The sequence below is a fragment of the Felis catus genome, chromosome B2 (genome assembly GCF_018350175.1).
Source record: "Felis catus isolate Fca126 chromosome B2, F.catus_Fca126_mat1.0, whole genome shotgun sequence".
Taxonomy (NCBI): Eukaryota; Metazoa; Chordata; class Mammalia; order Carnivora; family Felidae; genus Felis; species Felis catus.
In genome coordinates this window covers 64552771-64574649 of record NC_058372.1, presented here as the reverse complement: position 1 = coordinate 64574649, position 21879 = coordinate 64552771, and the positions used below count along the sequence as shown (strand labels likewise).

Genomic DNA, 21879 nt, shown 5'->3' with positions numbered 1-21879 from the left:
ATAATGCTGCTAATTCTGTGCTTAATTTCTTGAGGAACTGCCAAACTGTTTTCCACAGAAGCTGCTCCCTTTTACATTCCCACTAGCAGAAGATTCTAATTTTTCCACATATCCTCCAACACTTGTTATTTTACATTTATTATTATTATTATTATTCATTATTATTATTATTATTAGCATCCTAATGGATATATAGTGGTAACTTATGTGGCTTGCTTATTTTTAGTTTTGGAATAGTGTTTTTTCTCTTCTTTTTTTTAATTTTATTTTTTTTAATTTACATCAAAATTAGTTAGCATAAAGTGCACCAATGATTTCAGGAGTAGATTCCTTAATGCCCCTTACCCATTTAGCCCATCCCCCCTCCAACACCCCCTCCAGTAACCCTCTGTTTGTTCTCCATATTTAAGAGTCTCATGTTTTGTTCCCCTCCCCGTTTTTATACTATTTTTGTTTCCCTTCCATTATGTTCATCTATTTTGTCTCTTAAAGTCCTCATATGCGTGAAGTAATATGGTATTTTTCTTTCTCTCAGTGACTAATTTCACTTAGCATAATACCCTCCAGTTCCATCCATGTAGTTGCAAATGGCAAGATTTCATTCTTTTTGATTGCCAAGTAATACTCCATATATATACCACATCTTCTTTATCCATTTATCCATTGATGGACATTTGGGCTCTTTCCATACTTTGGCCATTGTTGATAGTGCTGCTATAAACATTGGGGTGCATGTGCCCCTTCGAAACAGCATACCTGTATCCCTTGGATAAATACCTAGTGGTGCAATTGCTGGGTCATAGGGTAGTTCTATTTTTAGTTTTTTGAGGAACATCCACACTGTTTTCCAGAGTGGCTGCACCAGCTTCCATTCACACCAACAATGCAGAAGAGATCCTCTTTCTCCACATCCTTGCCAACATCTATTGTTGCCTGAGTTGTTAATGTTAGCCATTCTGACAGGTGTAAGGTGGGTCTCATTGTGGTTTTGATTTCTTTTTCCCTGATGAGTGATACTGAGCATTTTTTCATGTGTCTGTTGGCCATCTGAATGTCTCCTTTGGAAAAGTGTCTATTCATGTCTTTTGCCCATTTCTTCACTGGATTATTTGTTTTTAGAGTTTTGAGTTTGATAAGTTCTTTATAGATTTTGGATACTAGCCCTTTATCTGATATATTGTTTGCAAATACCTTATCCCATTCCGTTGGTTGCCTTTTAGTTTTGCTGATTGTTTCCTTTGCTGTGCAGAAGTTTTTTATTTTGATGAGATCCCAGTAGTTCATTTTTGCTTTTGTTTTCATTGCCTCTGGAGACGTGTTTAGTAAGAAGTTGCATCAGTGAAAATCAAAGAGGTTTTTTCCTGCTTTCTCCTCAAGGATTTTGATGGCTTCCTGTCTTACATTTAGGTCTTTCATCCATTTTGAGTTTACTTTTGTGTATGCTGTAAGAAAGTGGTCCAGGTTGATTCTTCTGCATGTCGCTGTCCAGTTTTCCCAGCATCACTTGCTGAAGAGACTGTCTTTATTCCATTGGATATTCTTTCCTGCTTTGTCAAAGATTAGTTGGCCATACGTTTGTGAGTCCGTTTCTGGGTTCTCTATTCTGTACCATTGATCTGAGTGTCTGTTCTTGTGCCAGTACCATACTGTCTTGATGATTACAGCTTTGTAGTATACCTTGAAGTCTGGCATTGTGATGCCTCCTGCTTTGGTTTTCTTTTTCAAGATTACTTTGGCTATTCAGGGTCTTTTCTGGTTCCATACAAAATTTAGGATTATTTGTTCTAGCTCTGTGAAGAATGCTGGTGTTACTTTGATAGAGATTGCATTGAATATGTAGATTGCTTTGGGTAGTATCGACATCATAACAATATTTGTTCTTCCTATCCAGGAGGATGGAATCTTTTTCCATTTTCTTTGGTGTCTTCTTCAATTTCTTTCATAAGCTTTCTATAGTTTTCAGTGTATAGATTTTTCACCTCTTTGCTTAGATTTATTCCTAGGTATTTTATGGTTTTTTGTGCAACTGTAAATGGGATCAATTCCTTGATTTCTCTCTCTGTTGCTTCATTGTTGGTGTATAGGAATGCAACCGATTTCTGTGCATTGATTTTATATCCTGCCACTTTGCTGAATTCATGAATCAATTCTAGCAGTTTTTTGGTGGAATCTTTTAGGTTTTCCATATAGAGTATCATGTCATCTGCAAAGAGTGAAAGTTTGACCTCCTACTGACTGATTTGGATGCCTTTTATTTCTTTGTGTTGTCTGACTGCAGAGGCTAAGACTTCCAATACTATGTTGAATAACAGTGGCAAGAGTGGACATCCCTGTCTTGTTCCTGACTTTAGGGGGAAAGCTCTCAGTTTTTCCCCATTGAGGATGATATTAGCATTGGGTTATTCATATATGGCTTTTATGATCTCGAGGTATGATGCTTCTATCCCTACTTTCTTGAGGGTTTTTGTCAAGAAAGGATGCTGTATTTTGTCAAATGCTTTCTCTGCATCTATTGAGAGGATCATGTGGTTCTTTTCCTTTTTTTATTGATGTGATGAATCATGTTAATTGTTTTGCAGATACTGAACCAGCCCTGAATCCCAGGTATAAATCCCACTTGGTCATGGTGAATAATTTTTTTACTGTATTGTTGGATCTGGTTGGCTAATATCTTGTTGAGGATTTTTGCATCCATGTTCATCAGGGAAATTGGTCTATAGTTCTCCTTTTTAGTGGGGTCTCTGTCTGGTTTTGGAATCAAGGTAATGCTGGCTTCATAGAAAGAGTTTGGAAGTTTTCCTTCCATTTCTATTTTTTTGGAACAGCTTCAAGAGAATAGGTGTTCACTCTTCCTTAAATATTTAGTAGAATTCCCCTGGAAAGCCATCTGGCTCTGGACTCTCATTTTTTGGGAGATTTTTGATTACTAATTACATTTCCTTACTGGTTATGGGTCTGTTCAAACTTTCTATTTCTTCCTGTTTCAGTTTTAGTGTATATGTTTCTAGGAATTAGTTTCTTCTAGATTGCCCATTTTATTGTCATATAATTGTTCATAATATTCTCATTATTATTTTTATTTTGGCTGTGTTGGTTGTGATCCCTCCTCTTTCATTCTTGATTTTATTTATTTGGGTCATTTCCTTTTTCTTTTTGATCAAGCTGGCTAGTGCTTTATCAATTTTGTTAATTCCTGCAAAGAACCAACTTCTGGTTTCATTGATCTGTTCTACTGTTTTTTTGGTTTTGATAGCATTAATTTCTGCTCTAAACTTTATTATTTCCTGTCTTCTGCTGGTTTTGGGTTTTATTTGCTGTTCTTTTTCCAGCTCCTTAAGGCATAAGGTTAGGCTGTGTATCTGAGATCTTTCTTCCTTCTTTAGGAAGGCCTGGATTGCTATATACTTTCCTCTTATGACTGCCTTTGCTGCATCCCAGAGGTTTTGGGTTGTGGTGTTATCATTTTCATTGACTTCCATATACTTTTTAATTTCCTCTTTAACTGCTTGGTTAGCCCATTCATTCTTTAGTAGGATGTTCTCCAGTCTCCAAGTATTTGTTACCTTTCCAAATTTTTTCTTGTGGTTGATTTTGAGTTTCATAGTGTTGTTGTCTGAAAATATGCACAGTATGATCTCGATCTTTTTGTACTTATTTAGGGCTGATTTGTGTCCCAGTATATGGTCCATTCTGGAGAACATTCCATGCGCACTGGAGAAGAATGTATATTCCGCTGCTTTAGGATGAAATGTTCTGAATGTATCTGTTAAGTTCATCTGGTCCAGTATGGTCTCTCAAAGCCATTGTTTCCTTGTTGATTTTTTGATTAGATGATCTGTCCATTTCTGTGAGTGGGGTGTCAAAGTCTCCTGCCATTATGGTATTACTATCAATGAGTTTCTTTATGTTTGTGATTAATTGATTTATATATTTGGGTGCTTCCATATTTGACACATAAGTGTTTACAACTGTTAGGTCTTCTTGGTGGATAGACCCCTTGATTATGATATAATGCCCTTATGCATCTCTTGATACAGTCTTTATTTCAAAGTCTAGATTGCCTGATATAAGTATGGCTACTCCGGCTTTCTTTTATTCACCATTAGCATGATGGTTCTTCATCCCCTTACTTTCAATCTGAAGGTGTCTTTAGGTCTAAAGTGGGTCTCTTATAAACAGCATATATATGGATCTTGTTTTCTTATCCATTCTGTTACCCTATATCTTTTGATTGGAACATTGAGTCCATTGACGTTTAGAGTGAGTACGGAAAGAAATGAATTTATTGCCATTATGTTGCTTGTAGAGTTGGAGTTTCTGGTGGTGTTCTCTGGTCCTAGTCTTTGTTGCTTTTGGTATGTATGTATGTATGTATGTATGTATTTATATTTTCATCTTTTCTCCTCTCAGAGAGTCCCCCTTAACATTTCTTGCAGGGCTGGTTTAGTGGTCACAAACTCCTTTAATATTTGTTTGGGAGACTTTTTATCTTTCCTTCCATTTTGAATGACAGCTTTGATGGATAAAGAATTCTTGGCTGCACAGTTTTCTGATTCAGCACATTGAATATATCCTGCCTCTCCTTTCTGGCCTGCCAGGTTTCTGTAGATGGGTCTGCTGCAAACCTGATCTGTCTTCCCTTGTATGTTAAGAATTTTTTTTCCCTTAAGTCCCTTAAGGACTTCCTTTCCCTTTTCTCTCCTTGCCTGAGTATTTTGTGAAATTGACTATGATATGCCTTGTCGATGGTCAGTTTTTGTTGCATCTAATGGGAGTCCTCTGTGCCTCCTGGATTTTGATGTCTCTGTCTTTCCCCAGGTTAAGCAAGTTTTCCAGTATGATTTGCTCACATAACCCTTCTACCCCCTTTCCTCTCTTCCTCTTCTGGGACCCCTAGGATTCTGATGTTGTACCTTTTTTAATGAGTCACTGATTTCTCTAATTCTTAAATCATGCTCTTTTGCCTTAATCTTCATCTTTTATTCTGCTTCATTAGTCTCCATAAGTTTGTCCTCTATATTGCTGATTCTTTGTTCTGCCTCATCCATCCTTGCCACTGTTGCATCCATTTGAGATTGCAGCTCAGTTATAGCATTTTTTAAATTTCATTCTGACTAGTTTTTACTTCTTTTATCTCTGCAGAAAGGGATTCTAATCTATTTTTGACTCCAGCTAGTATTCTTATTATCGTGATTCTAAACTCTGGTTCAAACATCTTGCTTGTATCCGTGTTGGTTAAGTCCCTGGCTGTCGTTTCTTCCTGCTCTTTCTTTTGGGGTGAAGTCCTTTGTTTCATCATTTTGAAGGGAGAAAAGGAATTAATGAGGTAGAAAAAATTAAAATTAAAAAATTAAAATTAAAAAATATTAAAATTAGAAAGGTAAACACACACACACACAAAATCGAATAAATGATGCTAGTTCCTAGGTGTGTTTTGGTCTGGGTTTTCAAAGTGGCTTGATAGATTAGAGAAAAAAGGGGGAAAAAGGAAATTGTTTGAAAATTTGAAAAAATGATTACACTGAAGTAGACTAAAATGAAGTGATGTAAGTAAAATAGAATTTGAAAAAAATTTACACAAAAGTAAAGAATATGGTAGAAAAAACTAAAGAAAAATATTTTAATAAAAATTAAAAATAAAAATGAATTTTTTCTCTTTCTATATTCAAGAAAAAGAAATGAAAAAGAGAAAAAAGAAAAAAAATATTTTGAAAATTTGAAAAAATGAATACACTGAAGTAGACTAAAATAAAATGATGGAAGTAAAATAGAATTTGAAAAAATTTACACAAAAGTGAAAAAAATAGTAAAAAAATTAAAGAAAAATATTTTAAATAAAAATTGAAAATAAAAATGAATGTTTTCTCTTTCTGTATTCAAGAAAAAGAAATGAAAAAGAGGAAAAAAAAGAAAATTGAATAGATGGACATGTTAACAGACTGAAATATGACTGAAATTACTTCATTTTCCCCTAGATGTCAGACTATGAAGGACTTTATAGTCCATAAACTAAGCAGGCGGTGAGACATCTGTTCTTGAAGAGCGCGGTTGGCCCAGTTGGGTGGGGCTTAGTGTAAAGTCTCCATTCTCCACTAGATGGCGCTGCTAGCCTGCTGGGGTGGATTGTTGTGGGGGTTGTAGGTACATATGCGCATGCACAGAAGCGGTGAAAATGGCGTCACCTGGCTACCCAGTCTCTAGTATCAGAACTCTGCTCTCCCTGATCAGCAATCATGAACCCGCCCTTTGTCTTCAGCTTTCCTCCACTCCCTGCTTTTACACTGTCTGTGACCAAGTCCCAGGTAGTACCTCTCTCCCGAGTTTTGTCTCAGATGCAGCTGTTTTCCCCAGCCCCTTACGTCTGAGGGACTGCAGCTTTGACTCATTCCACCCCTCTGCAGAGGGTCTTACTAAGCAATTGCTGAATGCCAGCAGCACCCAGGAACATTCACGGGACCGTGCTGCTGCCAATGCCCAGAGACACCAATGCCAGGTGCCAGCCCACCCCAGAAAAGTTTGTGAGATAGTGTAGCAGCAGTGTTTCAGAGATTATGGAAAATCACAACACACATCTGGCACCAGCCTTCACCCTTAATGACCTTCTTCCAGCACCAGCAAATGTGGCCATTCTCTGGGGTCTGCTGGGCCCAGGTGGCCTCATGGCCTCTACCAAATGTCCTTCCAGCAGTGGAACCACTTCTCCCCGTGTGGTCCGAGAACCTCCTGGAGCCCACTCTGCTCCTGGGAATTTACCCTTCCCACCAGAGCACCACCAGGTATAGAGCTGCAGAGTTGCAGACTGAGCTCCCTCTGTTTACAGTCTTAATGGAATTTAAACCCTCTCCTTTCTCTTTTATCCTTTCTCCCTTGTTAGTTCAGTCCCTGTGGCTGTTTCCAATTTTCCACTGTCTCTCTCCAGCTGCTTTTGGGGGGGGGGTTTCCCATATTTTCCCTCCATCTCCATCCTCTCTCTGCCCTCAAAAGCAGCTCCCTGCCTTCTGCGGCTTCTCTCTCCCCAAGTTCACCTCTCTGCGCTGTGTACCTGTTGAATTCTGTGGTTCAGGTTGTGCAGATTGTTGTGTTAATCCTCAGATCAGCTTTCTAAGTGTGCAGGATGGTTTAGTGTTGGTCTGGCTGTATTTCTTGGACACGAGACACACAAAAAACTTCCATGCTGTTCTGCCATCTTGGCTTCCTCCTCTCTTCTTTTTTTAATGTAGGTACATTTTGTTATAAACTCCCCTCTTAGAACTGCTTTTGCTGCATTCCATTAGTTGTTTTTCATTTGTCTCAAGATTATTTTTATGTCTTCTTTGACCCATTAGTTGTTCAGTTGTTGTTCAGTTGAAACATGTTGTTCAATTTCCACATATTTATGAATTTTTCAGCTTTCCTCCAATATTGATTTCTAGTTTGTGGTCAGAAAAGACACTTGATATGATTTTAGTGTTCTTAAATTTGTTAAGACCTGTTTTATGAAAGCCTAACAAATGATCTCTCATAGAGAATGTTCCATGTATACTTGAGAAAAATATGTATTCTGGTGCTTGTTGGGTAGAATATTTTGTATATGTCTGTTAGGTATATTTGGTCTAAAATATAGTTTAAGTCCATTATTTATTTAAAAATTTTTTTTTACATTTTATTTATTTTGAGAGAGATACAGACAGAGAACAAATGGGGGAGGGGCAGAGAGAGGGAGACACAGAATCAGAAGCAGGCTGCAGGCTCCAGTCTTCAAGCTGTCAGCACAGAGCCCAATATGGGGGCTCTAACTCACAAACTGTTAGATCATGACCTGAACCTAAGTTGGACGCTCAACCAACTGAGCCACTCAGGTGCCACTCAAGTCCATTATTTCTTTATTGATTTTCTATCTGGATAATCTATCCACTGTTGAAATGGGGTATTGATGTCCCCCACTATTGTTGCATTGCTGTCTATTTCTGCCTTCAGATTTGTTAATAACTGTTGAATATGTTTATGTGCTCTAATATTGGGTGCATATATATTTAAACTGTTATAGCCTCTTGATGAACTGACTCCTTTATCATTATACAATAACCTTGTTTGTCTCTTGTTAGAGGTTTTGACTTAAAGTCAATTTTACTTGATATAGGCATAGCTACCCTTGCTTTCTTTTGGTTTCCACTTGCATGGAATACCTTTTTCAATCCCTTCACTTTCAGTCTATATGTGTCCTTAAAGCTTATGTGAGTCTCTTGCAGGCAGAAAATAGTTGAATTTTTAAATGCATTCAGCCATTTATGTCTTTTAGTTGAAGAATTTAAACCATTTACATTTAGAGTAATTATTGATAGGTAAAGACTTCCAGTTGAAATTTTGTTGTTTTCTGATTGTTTTATAGTTCTTTTCTTTTTTTCCTCTCTTACTGTCTTTCTTTATGAATTGATTACTTTTATAGTGTTAGCCTTAATTCTTTTGTCTTTATTTTTTGTTTTTATTATAGGTTTTGCTTTGTGATTGCCATGAGACTTTCATAATACATCTAAGAGTTATAACAATCTATATTAAGCTGATAATAATTTAACTTTAATTGCTTAACAAAGTTCTACACATTTACTTTCCAGAGATAAAGGTAGAGAGAGATGATGATGAGTTGATGAGGGGACAAGGGGCAGCCCTCTTACTCTACCTTTTGTGGGCTAGTCTTCTAGCCCACAATTTCTATTTTTCTCAGTTACTGCACTCAACGTATGTTGTTACCCAGAAACACAAACACAAATGCAAATCCCAATATAAGAAACTTGAATTTTAAAAACAACTACTTTTATTTTCTTTACATTTAAAGACCCAGGGGATTTATATAGTGTGTCATGCAGACAGCTTTCCAAAAAGCCACTTTAGATATTTGTCTATCTCTTTAAAAATTCTCACTTTAAGCATCTATAAAATTTCTCCTTTCACCCAGTCCCTTTACTGTCTTTATGCTTCCTTTTCAGCTCTGCCTCCTCCACTTTGCCACTCTGCTTGATATCTTACCTCCTATACTCAGCCCTGGCTGTGAAATCTTGTCTACCTTACCAAAGATCTTCCCTAATAGGAAACAGCCTTTTGAAATTCTGGAAAAAAATTCTTTACTTCATGAAACACATAATTATTAGTTTAGAATCTAACTTAACTGCTAGATTAGAAGCTCCATGTGAACTAGCATTTTGTTTACTCATTATTCTATATCCATCATCTAACATAGTATAGAGCACATAGTTAAATCCAATTAATATTTGTTAAATAAATGAATGTTTAGACTTTCCTAGTGTGCAATGGAAGAAGAGCTATGGAAGGATCATGGCCAGGATAGAATAGGAAAAAAGGGGCAAAGGCAAGGGGAAGGCAAGGGGCTGAGAATACAGTATTGGAAAACCTAAATAGTATCCTTTAGTCAAGCTGGAGAACCTCTATTTTCTGACCCATCCCCTTCTCATCTTCCTGGAGATCCATTCATCAATTGGACTGTGAACATAGCAAGACAAAGAAATCTTCCAGATTCTCAAACATAAGTAGCTTTTCCCTGATATGTTCCACTCAATCTTTCACTGATTACTACTGCTGTTGTCTGTCAACATCTTCCTGTGGAAAAAAATATTTACAGATCCTGATAGGGATTTTCCATCTGAAATCATAGGAATTAATTTTTTTAATGTTTCTTTATTTTTGAGAGAGAGAGAGAGAGAGAGAATGAGCAGGGGAGGGGCAGAGGGAGAGGGAGACACAAAATCCAAAGCAGGCTCCAGGCTCTGAGCTGTCAGCACAGAACCCAACACAGGGCTCAAACTCATGAACCACAAGATCACGACTTGAGCTGAAGTCAGACACTTAACTTACTGAGACACTCAGGAGCCCCTGAAATCATAAGAATTAAAAGGGCTTTGCATATTTTCTTTTTTTCCCCAGATAAATGTTTGTTTTATTGAATAACTGATCTGTGTAACTGCTGAGACCACTATGCAGAGACAAAAGAGAATGAGTTTTATTTCTTGGTCTCTTCCTCCTTCGACAGAGTCTTGATGATTTCCTCCTCGGCCTGGAGCTGCTCCTCACTGTGCTTCCATGCTTCCTAGGTATTAGATAGGCAGGCCTCAACCTGGTCAGCCAGAAGCTTCTTGTGAGCCTTGTCTGCCTTCAGCTTGTGGATATGTTCCATGAGAATCTGCTTGTTTTTGAACACATTACCCTTCATTTTCAAGTACAGACTGTGATACACGTGACAGTCAATCTTCTTAGATTCACAGTATCTTTCAAGCAGCTGGTGCAGTATTCTCATCCTCTTCATCAGGTTACCTTCTCAGGCATTGGAGCCTGGGCAGTACCTTTTCTCTAACCAATGATCATATGCCTGCCTTTCTGGTGGGCCAAAGCATTTTTTCTGGCACCAAGCCCAGGGATGGGCAGTCACAGTCTTCCAGATGATCAGCCCATCTTGGATCAGTTTCTGGATCTGCTGACAGGAGTTGGCATTGGCGATTTCATTGGTTTCATTGGGGTCCAACCAGACCTCCATTTTGTCACAGCAGAAGACACTGAAGGCAAGCCTCTTCTGAAGTCTGAGCATGCTCGTGGCTGCAGCCACAGTGGCAAACAGAAAGCAAAAGGGCTTTGTATTTCAAGAGAGCCCTTTAGACAGAAAGAGGGCAGATGTTCAAGGCATTTGTGTGTCAAAACGAGTACTCATGGCTTTGTCCTTATTGAGGTCTTTTGAATCTAAGTGCATGGAGAAGGGATTCTGGGTTTTTCTTGTTGGAAAACATATATGGGAATAATTGGTGATATTCAATGTCATCCAAGTGTCAGAAAGAAAAAAAATGAAAAATATTCCATGTATGGAATTCTGTTTTCTAGAAGGCATGGTTTAGTTTTATTTTTTGTTTTTATCTGTTACAAGAAAAGAAGATACATTTTTCTGTGCTTTGACATTTAGTTTGACAAATACAATAATCAGAATTTAGTTTTCAGTCAATTCAGCTTAATTTGTATCTTAAAAGTCAAAATTGGCTTAGAAAAAGTCATCATTCTCAACATATCCTCAAATAATAAACACAAACATATGGGGAAGCCACCAATAATTTCTTTTTTCAAAATCTTACCCCTTCATTACTACCAGTACCAGTAAGAAATAGAACAAGTGACCTAACAGAGAACACAATTTTATGGAGTTGTATCCAGTTTGCGTGGTGAGAAGGGGTAGTTTCCCTGCATTCCCAACTATATACATTCCAGAATTAATTAGTAATAATAGAAGTATTCTCCTGAAACTAACACATATCTTTTAACCAACTTTTCTATGTGAGAAACATGTCTTTCTCTTTCACAATCAGAGCACAAAGTCTTAATACTCAAGCAGTGTCTATTATTATGCTCAAAATAAACCTCATTTAATTTAATGAATATTAAAAAACACTTCTACCTAAATGGGATTAATATGACGTGATATAAGAGGAAGAAAAAGGGCAAAAACTATGGAATATAGGAAGAAATGTACAGCCTGTCAGTTTAACACGTACAGAGAAATAATGGGTTATGTTTGAACCACTGAAGGAATTTGGCGGTTAAATATCTATAGAATATATTAACAGACTAGTCCATGTGATACCTGACCCCAATTCTTCTCAGACATCCTAATACCTCACACAAGCTCTCAGATATTCAAGCATATTCTCTAAATCTTAACTAGCCTCACAGATTAGTGGAAGGAAGCACCTGCCTGACTATATGGGGAAAATATTAAGTTAGGGTATATGACATTGCATCATTGCCTACTCCCCCTCATACACGAGTTTGCACTAGGATCAGCCTGTTGTGACATGAAACACTTGGCTGTAATGCATAATAGTGAAAAGACTAAATGTTTCCCAAGTGAAGTTCACATAGCATGACTGTTATTACAAAGCCTAAGCAAATAACTTTGGTAAGTAATATGTCTATGGAATAAATAACTATTGGAAAAACATTTCTGGGTTTATTAACTGAGCTAATGGAGTAATATATTATGGCACCTCAGGAATCTAAATTTATTTTAAAACTATATACTGCAGATGGCTAAATGGTGGCCACAAAAAAAAGATATGTCTATGTCCCAAACCCTAGAAGCTATGATATTAACTTTTTTGGAAAAAGGGTCTTTGCAAATGTAATTAATGATCTTGAGAAGATACTTTTAGATTATGCAGGTGGGTCTTAATTCCAATAACAAGTGTACTTATAAGAGACACAAAGAGAAGAAATAAATACATAGAGGAAAAGACAATCTAAAGACAGAATCAGTGATGCAGCCACAGTCTAAGAATGCAGACAGCCACCAGAATTTGGAAGAGGCAAAGAACAATTCTCTCCTAGACACCCAGAGAAAGCAGAGCCCTGACAGTGTTTGAACTTATGGTCTCAAGAACTGTAAGAGAATAAATTTCTGTTGTTTTAAACTACCCAGCTTGTGGTGATTTGCTATGGCAGCCCCAGGAAACTCATACAGCCATCTAGATTACTGTGTATTTTAAACTCATATGGAGAGTGAATTCCATCTATAGAGAAAACCGCTGGACATGTCCTCAGGATATATGACTTCTTATAATTCAGGTTCCACCCAGAACTAAACGTGTGACCTTGAACAAGAACCTTAGCCTTCCTGTTACTCAATTTCTTTATGTGCAGTTGGTCTAGATGATCTTAAAGCTGCCTTCCAAATCTAAATTCTACATTTCTGTTAATAACTGACAGTAGAAAACTGAATAAGGAGAAACACAGCCAGCATTTTGTAAACAGTCTCACACATACACACCAGATCTCAAATACACATACATATACACACACACATTCTTATAAACAAGCTTTTGAATTTGTGTTATAAGGAGAGAGGGAGAAAAAAACAAGATTAGCTATAATTGCTCTCATTTATATGCCAAATGTTGTTTTATGTAATCCTTATGATAAACTTGCTGTTGTAGCAGTCTGGGTCCAATCAGGAGATAGAAACAGCACAGTGGTTTAAACAGGGGAAGTTAATATAAAGGGTAATTAAACTAAGATAAAAGAATAACTGTAAGATCAGAAGAAACTCTGTATAGTATTCCAAAGCTGAGGGAGAGTACCCAAGGAAGGACAAACTTGAAGGAGGATCAGACCTTGTTGGAGAAGATGTGGTTTAGTCACAGGACAGCAGAACAGTTTGCTAATTTGGCCAGCTGGAGTAGGTCTGGAGTTGCCAGGCAAATAGCAGACCATCTTCCAGAGTGCTGGCAGAAAGCAGGCTCTCAGCAACTGGCCAGGGTGTGCAGTGGGAGTCTGGTGCCGGCTAGGGCAGAGGCCTTCAGGGTGTGAGGGATGCAGGAGATCTGAAGAAGGAACACTACCTATTATGTATTGCTCTGCCCTTGGTGGCTGCATACAGGCTGCATAAAGCTCTGGGTTCCATGTTGAGAGGCCTGCAGAAAGGATTTCATCATGCAGAGCTGCAAAATCAGAGAAATGGATTTCTGGGTCTGTGACTGGGGCAGACTCCACCAGATGTCCTCACACCCACAATGCAGATCTGCCCAGCCCACACTAGAAATCCTAAGAAACCATCTTCCTCCTCGGTGTCCTTCTAGTACCCTCTATCAAGAAAATTTAACATTGGCCCCAATTTAATGCTAAAAAAAAAAAAGAATTCCTTTATCACAGAGCATGTATTAAAGGATGCATATGGAACTGAGAAACAGTAAATTGATAACTGACACACTCGAATAATATAATCACACATGGGGACACCAATGTTCAGAGAGGTGAATACAGTCACTAAATTGCAGAGCTAGAAATTATATCCAGAGCCATAAATGGTTGATAATTCCTGAAACTAGGCTCTAACCACACCCCAAGATGAAAGTGTGATGAAAATTTCCCACTTAAAGTATTTTATACTTAATTGTACTTCTTGTGATCATATGGTAAAACTTCATCTGATGAGAATTTTGCTGCACCCATTTTGTTAAGAAAAAGAAATCACAAGATCACTCACCCCTATCCTATGCTTTCTACCCTTCCCTTCACCCTCAGGCTGGGATAAATGTCTCCTTCCTTTGTGAAACACCACCCTCTTCTTGGCAAAGACATCTTGGATTTCTTCATAACAAGCATCGCACTCTAAATTGTAATTATCTGCTACCTATGTGTCCCTTACCCTAAAGCTCCAACCTTCCCAATTGTGGAGAAGGAGCCTTACTCATTCATCTTTGTAGCTAGGCCTGTGTCCTGGCTCATACGAGATTTTTAATGTAGGAGAATTGACCTGAATGAAAGAGAACAGATCCATATCAGGGATTCACTCAAATAAGTCATTTCTAGGATATAATTCAGGGTCAAAGACTGCTGATCAAGCGGCTGAAGGACACACACCAGTCATTCCCATGGGACCCTTCATGGCATGGTATATAAGGTCTACCATGTGCAAAGGATCAGAGGTGAATTTCCAAAGCTATGACCTGGAAGAAGGCCCAACATACCTGAAAAGACTACTCCAAACAGGAACAGTAATCAAGGGCAAGATGGCAAGCGACAAAAGAAATAAAACTGGGAGTATGTAGTTGAAAGACTTAAAGTCTGGAAACACAAGGAGAGCTAATACAGAAGAATGTTGTGAGCAGGTTAGAGGGAATAGCCCAGCATGACCCACCTCTGACACCTTTGCAATACCCTCTCAGGGTATGTTTATGGAGTTGCAATGAATTGATTTAAAAGGTCTGGAATGACACATTCAGCACATCCTCCAATATTATAACAATCTGCTTGGCTCACTGCCTCTGAAGAGCCTCACATTGGTGTCTAAAGTCATTTACACGTTCAGATTTGAGCCTACTCAAAACTGAGCAGGTCAGCTCCACAGCCTTAGGCAAGGTTCTGGGTGAAATCCTCAGCCTTACAGTATCTCTTTACCCAAGTAGCTTCCTAATATTACTAGGAATTTTTACTCTTTTTTAAAATTGAGATATAATTAACATACAAGTTTCAGGTGTCATATTGGTTTTAGATGTCCAACAATATTATTTGGTGTATCTATATTTTGCTAAATGATCACCACAAAGTTTAAGTGCATCACCATACATCATACACACAAATACCATACATACATCACCATACATACATCATTGCAATTTTTTTCTTGTGATGAGACCTTTTAAAATTTACTCTCAGCAACTTTTAAATATATAATAAAGTACTCTTTTTTAAAAGTTTATTTGTTTATTTGAGGGGGGTGGTGAAGGGCAGAGAGAGAGAGAGAGAGAGAGAGAGAGAGAGAGAGAGAATCTCATGCAGGCTCTGCACTGTCAGTGCAGAGCTGAATGTGGGGCTCGAACCCATGAACCATGAGATCATGACCTGAGCTGAAGTCGGATGCTTAACCAACTGAGCCACCCAGATGCCCCCAATATACTACAGTACTCTTAACTATAGTCACTGGGCTACACAGTATATCCTCAGGACTTATGTAGGTCATAACCAGAATTTTGTACCTTTGACCTCCTTCATCCATTTCACACCCCATCCCCCATCTCTGGCAACCACCAAGCTGTTCTTTGTATCTATGAATTCAAGGGTTTTTTTTTGTTTGTTTCCACATATAAGTTAAATCATACAATTTTTGTCTTTCTCAAGGTGACTTGTTTCCCTTAGCACAATGCCTCTCAAGGTCCACCCACATTGTTGCAGATTGCAAGATTCCATAATTTATTTTAAAGCTGAATAATCTTCCATTATATATATATGTGTGTGTGTGTGTATGTGTGTGTACACACATACACACACACACACATATATACACACACCATTTCTTCTTTGTGTACACACACACATACACACACACACACACACACACACACACCTTTTGTTCTTTGACCATTCATCCACTGATAGACGCTTAGTTAGTTGCCATGTCTTGGCATTATAAATAATGCAGCAATAAACATGGGGGTACATACATCTTTTTGAGTTAGAGTTTTTGTTTCCTTCAACTAAATACCCAGAAATGAAATTACTAGATCTTATGGTAGTTATTTTTAATTTTTCGAAGAACCTCCATATGTTTTCCATAGTGGCTGCACCAATTTACATTCCCACCAACAATGCATGAGGGTTCCCATTTTTCCACATCTTTTTGATAACAGCCATTCTGACAGGTGTGGGGTTTTGATTCACCCATTGTGGTTTTGATTCACATTCCCCTGATGTTGAGCACCTTTTCATATATCCATTGGCCAGGTGCATATCTTCTTTGGAAAAGTCTATCCAGACCCCATGGCCATTTTTTAATCGGATTTTTTTCTATTGAGTTGTAGGAGTTCTTTATATTTTTTGGATATTAACTCCTTGTTTTTTTATCTAGGTGCCCTCCTCTCATTCTCCCAGTTCCTTGAAGAAAAAGGACCTTGCCTGTCCCTCTCTCCTCCATTTTCCTTAGAGACTAAAGTTCTAATTCCAACGTGTCTACCCATATGACTTACACCTATACCTTCCAAAGATTACACTCTTCCTGGATCTGGAACACTCCTCAATTTACTGCCAAATCTCTTCTTTACTTGCAAATCACCTATTGCATTCTGTTGGATTCCTGGTTGCCAAATCCCCACTAGCCAGGACCTTCCTGCTGGGACTTTCCCTTAACTATATGCCAGGCTTCATGCGAGAATATATTTGTGTTCAGTTTTCTAAAGGCTAAATATCTTTTATCCAATCAGTGTATTGACAATTGAGCTCTCGTTAAACTATACTGGCCACATCTTTGTAGAACAAAGTGATTACTGATGTTCAAGATACTACTGAAATACTGAACTACTACTAGAATCATAGATATATGAGAAATAGTATATTACACTGAATTTTCTTTATTTACCAGGTAAATAAATAAAATACTAGGAAGATTTTCAACATAAGGCATAACACAAGATATATCAAATTAATATTAATTTAACCAAGAATCCAACTAATCATAAGATCTATTATACTCAAATTTTAATTGTCAGTTATCAGTTATAACACCATTCAAAACAAAGTGTATACATGTTTGCATGTATATAAACATACATATCACCACTGTTTTGGTCCCAAATGCAGTTGATAGTTGTGTTTTGTGGGGCACCTGGGTGGCTCAGTTGGTTAAGCATCTGACTTCAGCTCAGGTCATGATCTCGAGTTCATGATTTCAAGCCCTGTGTTGGGCTCTGTGCTGACAGCTCAGAGCCTGGAGCCTGCTTCCAATTCTGTGTCTTCCTCTCTCTCTCTGCCCCTCCCCCCACTGGGACTCTGTCTCTCTCTCTGTCTCTGTCTCTGTCTCTCTCTCAAAATTAAATAAACATTAAAAAAATTAAAAAGTAATTGTGTTTTGTTTGTTTATTTGTTTTGTTTGGCTCATTCCTCCTTACAAAAATTTGATTTGTAGTACAACAGAATTTTGTGACATTGATTTTTGTGATGAAGTAACATAATGAGGATCTAGAAGACATCCACATTCTGCTCACAGGGCTTACAAAACATCTAAATGATCCCAGATTCATGTTTGAGCACAATGAAGTCTCTCATAATTTACTATAGGCTCCATAAATTTTCAAATTTTTATTTTATTTTTTGGCAGATCTAAAATCTGAATAACTGGACTTCTGCTTCCAACCAAGACAGGTAACCAGGACCAGATTTACTCTCCATCCTTAGTCAACTAGAAGACCAGTCTAACTATATGGACCAACAGCTTTTAGACATTGAACAACAGATAGCACAAGAAAGTGATCTCTGAGAGATAGGAAAGGAAAAAGGTGAGCCATGGGATTTCCCCAGCTCACTGCCAGCACAGCATGTCCAGGCCACAGTGCAGGGAGTCTGAAAACCTTCCTGAGCTAGGAGACAGAGGTAAGAAATTGCAAAGACACAGTGGGTAGAGTTTGCAGGGCAAAATACTGGACAGGAAAAAGTTACACAAAGAGAGAAGCACTGCAGAGAGGGAGGGGAGAAGGAAAAGGGAAAGAGGGAGAGGTGGGAGGGAAGGAGGGAGAGAGTAAGAGAGAGAGAGAGAGATGTGGAAATTGGCTAAGGGTTTCCCTTGACTTTTCAGCTGTGTGCTGATGAGCACTTATGTGTAAGGAGACCACATGAAGCAGAAAGAAAGCCACCAGAAAAGATCAGGGAGAACCATCTTCAGAGATCACACAGAGCTGAAAATAGTTCATATTCCCACCAGCCAGAATAGAAAAAAAAAAAAAAAAAAAACACCTCATAATGCAAAACGCATTATGTAGGGTATTCAGAAAAGTATTTCTTCAGCAGTGGGGAATATTCAGCCCTACGTTTAAAGGCTTCTCTGATCTCACTTAACTGAGCTTAAAAGGAACATCTTAAAAGATTAAACTCTTTCCAAGTAATTTAACTGCAACCCAAAGTAAAGCTCAAGAATATTTAAAAGAAAACAAAAATATCAGCCCTCAACAACATAAAATTCATGTCTGGCATCCTATCAAAATTAAAGATATTCAAAGAAGTGGGAAAATATGACCCATAATGAAGGAAAAAAATCAATCAGTAGAAACAGCCTCCAAAATGTCATAGATGAAAGAACTTGTAGAAAACAGACATTAAAGCAGTTATTTTAACTATGTTCCATATGGTCAAAATCTGAATAATAATTACTCTTGGCAATAACACTGCTCATTGAGTTTTAAGGTTTGGCCATATATATACACCAAAAGCATGCTTATTTTATTGTTATTATTACAGAAAATTTCAGAGACTGTAGCACCTAAACAGAAGGAGTGTATATGTCATTTTCTTTTTTTAACAAGAATATGCTTTTCTGAATTGGGTTGACTAGGAAGTTAGTAAACTATTTCTGTCTACTGCACGGGAAAGAAAAATTATATTGCTGCTTGGACTAATTTATCTACTTATTTTATTGATTTACGGAACTACCAATGTTAAAGCACATTTGAATCTTTGAGAAAAATTAAAAGCATGAATCATTCAAAAAGACCATCAGTGTAGTGGGATTTCATTAAAAGCCAAGGTTTGAGTATTTAAGAAAAGAGAAAGTCAGATGTCAGAGCATACTGTCATACTTAGCAGATAAGAAACATGTTTGAGGTTATGGTATGTGTTCATAAAAAGATGGCATAGCTTGAATTATAGCCAGCTCAAATGAACCTTAAGGTGAGTATGATGAATGTTTAAGCAAAAATTGCATCCACTCCAGATTGAGGGTATTATTCACTTGTTTTCCTGGTTTACAAAATAATCCCCTCCCAGCAGGCCAAATTACCCAAACCTCTTAAAGTGCCCACAAATGGGGCCCAGCCTAGTTCCTTCAGCTAAACCAGAAAGAGCTTGAGGGGAAAATGGGTGGTGTTGGGGTGAGGGCAATCTATGCTATTCATCTTTTTACATATCCAAAAATGCAGGGACAGATAAGACAATGGTGATTATGTATTGTTGACTTGTCCTCACATGCATCCCCTTCTCCCCATTGATTTCATGAGCTCATCCCAAATCACTCAGAGAACTATAATGAGCTCTGTCACCTTAAGGCAAGTCAGAATTCGTGTTTCTTCTAATTAAGACTCTGAAATATGTGTCCTGATTCTCTTACAGAAGTAGCCCAGACTCAGTAGACAATCTCTCTAGGTACCAAACCTGACTCCATTATTCATTGGCTGTGTGACCTTAGGCACTGAGCTTCAGCTTCCTCATCTGTAGAATGGAGATGAGAACAGTACCTACTTCACGGGTTTTTGATTAAGAATGAAATGAGATAACTTATGCAGGACACCTCGCATTGTAAGGACTTTATAAATGGTAGCATTTTTTACCCATTCAAATATATTTACCGGTATTTCATAACAGGAACACTCCCCCCACCAATAGGACTACTTCTTATTATAGCCTACTCTTCAACAACACACACACACACACACACACACACACACACACACACACACTTCTCATTTCCATCTGCTTTTTCTCATACTTTTCCTTTTCTAAAATGTCTCATGTGTCATCACTTAGTTAACCTACACATTTGTTAAATCATTATGGGTCCCACCCGAATCATTAAATTTTAACTGCTCTCAATCCTTGTTATAATTGTTTTTCAAAATTCATGAATAATTTTATTCTCAAGTAAAACAAATTTTATCTGATTTTTAATGAAAAATATTTGATATTTTTTTCATGCGTTGTATCTTACTTCACCAACTACTTTTTTTTATAGATAATTATCTGTCCCATATAGTAGATGTTATACTGCGAGACTCAAGGCAACATTACTGACTTAATGATTAAAGTACTACGAAATTCAAATGACATAAAAAATATTCAATGAGCTCATATGGGAAGACAGTAACTTGAAAATGTTGATGAGATCAAAGCGTTAATTTGTCCTAAGTGACGTACCAAAAAAGAAAGAATTAAGAAATGAAAATATAAGGCATACAGGGGTGGCCCCGGCTGGGAGGCGAGTGAAAGTGTTCTGCAGAGTACTTTCCCAACCTGCCCAGGCATGCCCAACTTTGTAAGGCAAAAACTTCAATGGGAGCCTTCCTCCCTAAAGCCTCATGGTGAAACAGCTGTTTGACACATTCAGAAGGAAGGATGTCAGCTCTACATAGGAACACAATGTGAATGGAAGAGACCTGTCATTATACAAACAGTAAGGCACTCTGAACAGACACAAAAAACAACTCTCATCTCAAAAAACCCAACACTTGTGTCACAGTATTAGAAATTAGATCCTGGCAAATGGCGTTTGCTGAATGAAACCTTCAAGCCAGACAATGATCTCTTTGGACCTATTACCTTGCATTTGCAATCAGACTGGATCATCTCTCATTTGAGGCTCCCCAAGACTTCAAGCAATTTTTCAGTGCTCCTTTCAGAAAGGCACTCTCTCTAGAGAAATGCAGTATTTATATACAGTGCATTGGATCTCTAGGAAACACCAGAATTATCAGTGAAGAATATATTAAATGGCTCAAGGGCTACTGTGAAGCATCCTTCCATGGCTTGACAGTAAAACTCCTAGAACCAGTTCCTGTCTCTGTAAGGAGGAGCTCTTTTAGAGTCAATGATAACACACAGAACCTACAAATTCATGCAGGGCACATCCCAAAGTTCTTAAAAAAGAAAAAACCTGGAGACGTCTTCTGTAATGTGGGAATAACAATGATTGATCTTTACCCAAGAGATTCCTGGAATTTTGCCTTTGGGCAGGCCTCTTTGACAGATGGTATGGGGATATTCAGCTTTGCCAGGTATGGCAGTGATTTTTATAACTCATGCTATGAAGACAAAGTGAACAAGCCACAGAAAATATCTTCAAGTGACTATTTAGTTTTTGATAACAGTTGTACTCCAGAAGTGACTAGTGTTTGGCTGCATCAGTCCCGGAAGACTTTCACCCGTGATATTGGACACACATTTGGATTTTGACACTGCCAGTGGCTCGCATGCTTATTGCAAGGCTGCAACCATTTGGAAGGAGCTGACTGGCACTCCCTCAATCTTTGCCTTTATCTCATTATGCAAGTTGCAGTGTACAAAGCACTGGGGAGGTGGATTGATGATGAACCTGCTGACAGCCCTGCAGTTAGTATGAAACACAGTCGCGAGGATAATGGGAATTTACCAAAACCTGTGGATGCCTTTGGGAATGGAAAGAGTGGACAACAAAATGCCTTGCTGTTGTCCAAAATAATGACCTTCATATACAAGTAATTAAAATAAATACTTGCACATTAAAAAAAAAGAAATGAAAATATAGTACATTCAGGTTTTTCTCTTCTGCTTCAGAAGTTTGCAAACGAGGAATAGTAACTTTCTTATAGTATTTTGGTTTTTATCATTAATACTCTTTACTTA

General features: G+C 37.9%; 1 long non-coding RNA gene and 2 pseudogenes across 6 annotated transcripts in view; 1 reads left to right on the top strand and 2 right to left on the bottom strand.

Moving 5' to 3' along the window:
- The window catches only part of LOC101091112, a 57555-nt pseudogene extending 35685 nt beyond the window's left edge, over positions 1–21870 (top strand).
- Positions 1–21879, bottom strand: part of LOC123385428 — a 385056-nt gene that overhangs the window by 197964 nt on the left and 165213 nt on the right. The gene's annotated exons all lie outside the window — the stretch shown is intronic.
- Positions 7776–15232, bottom strand: LOC101087923 (annotated as a pseudogene).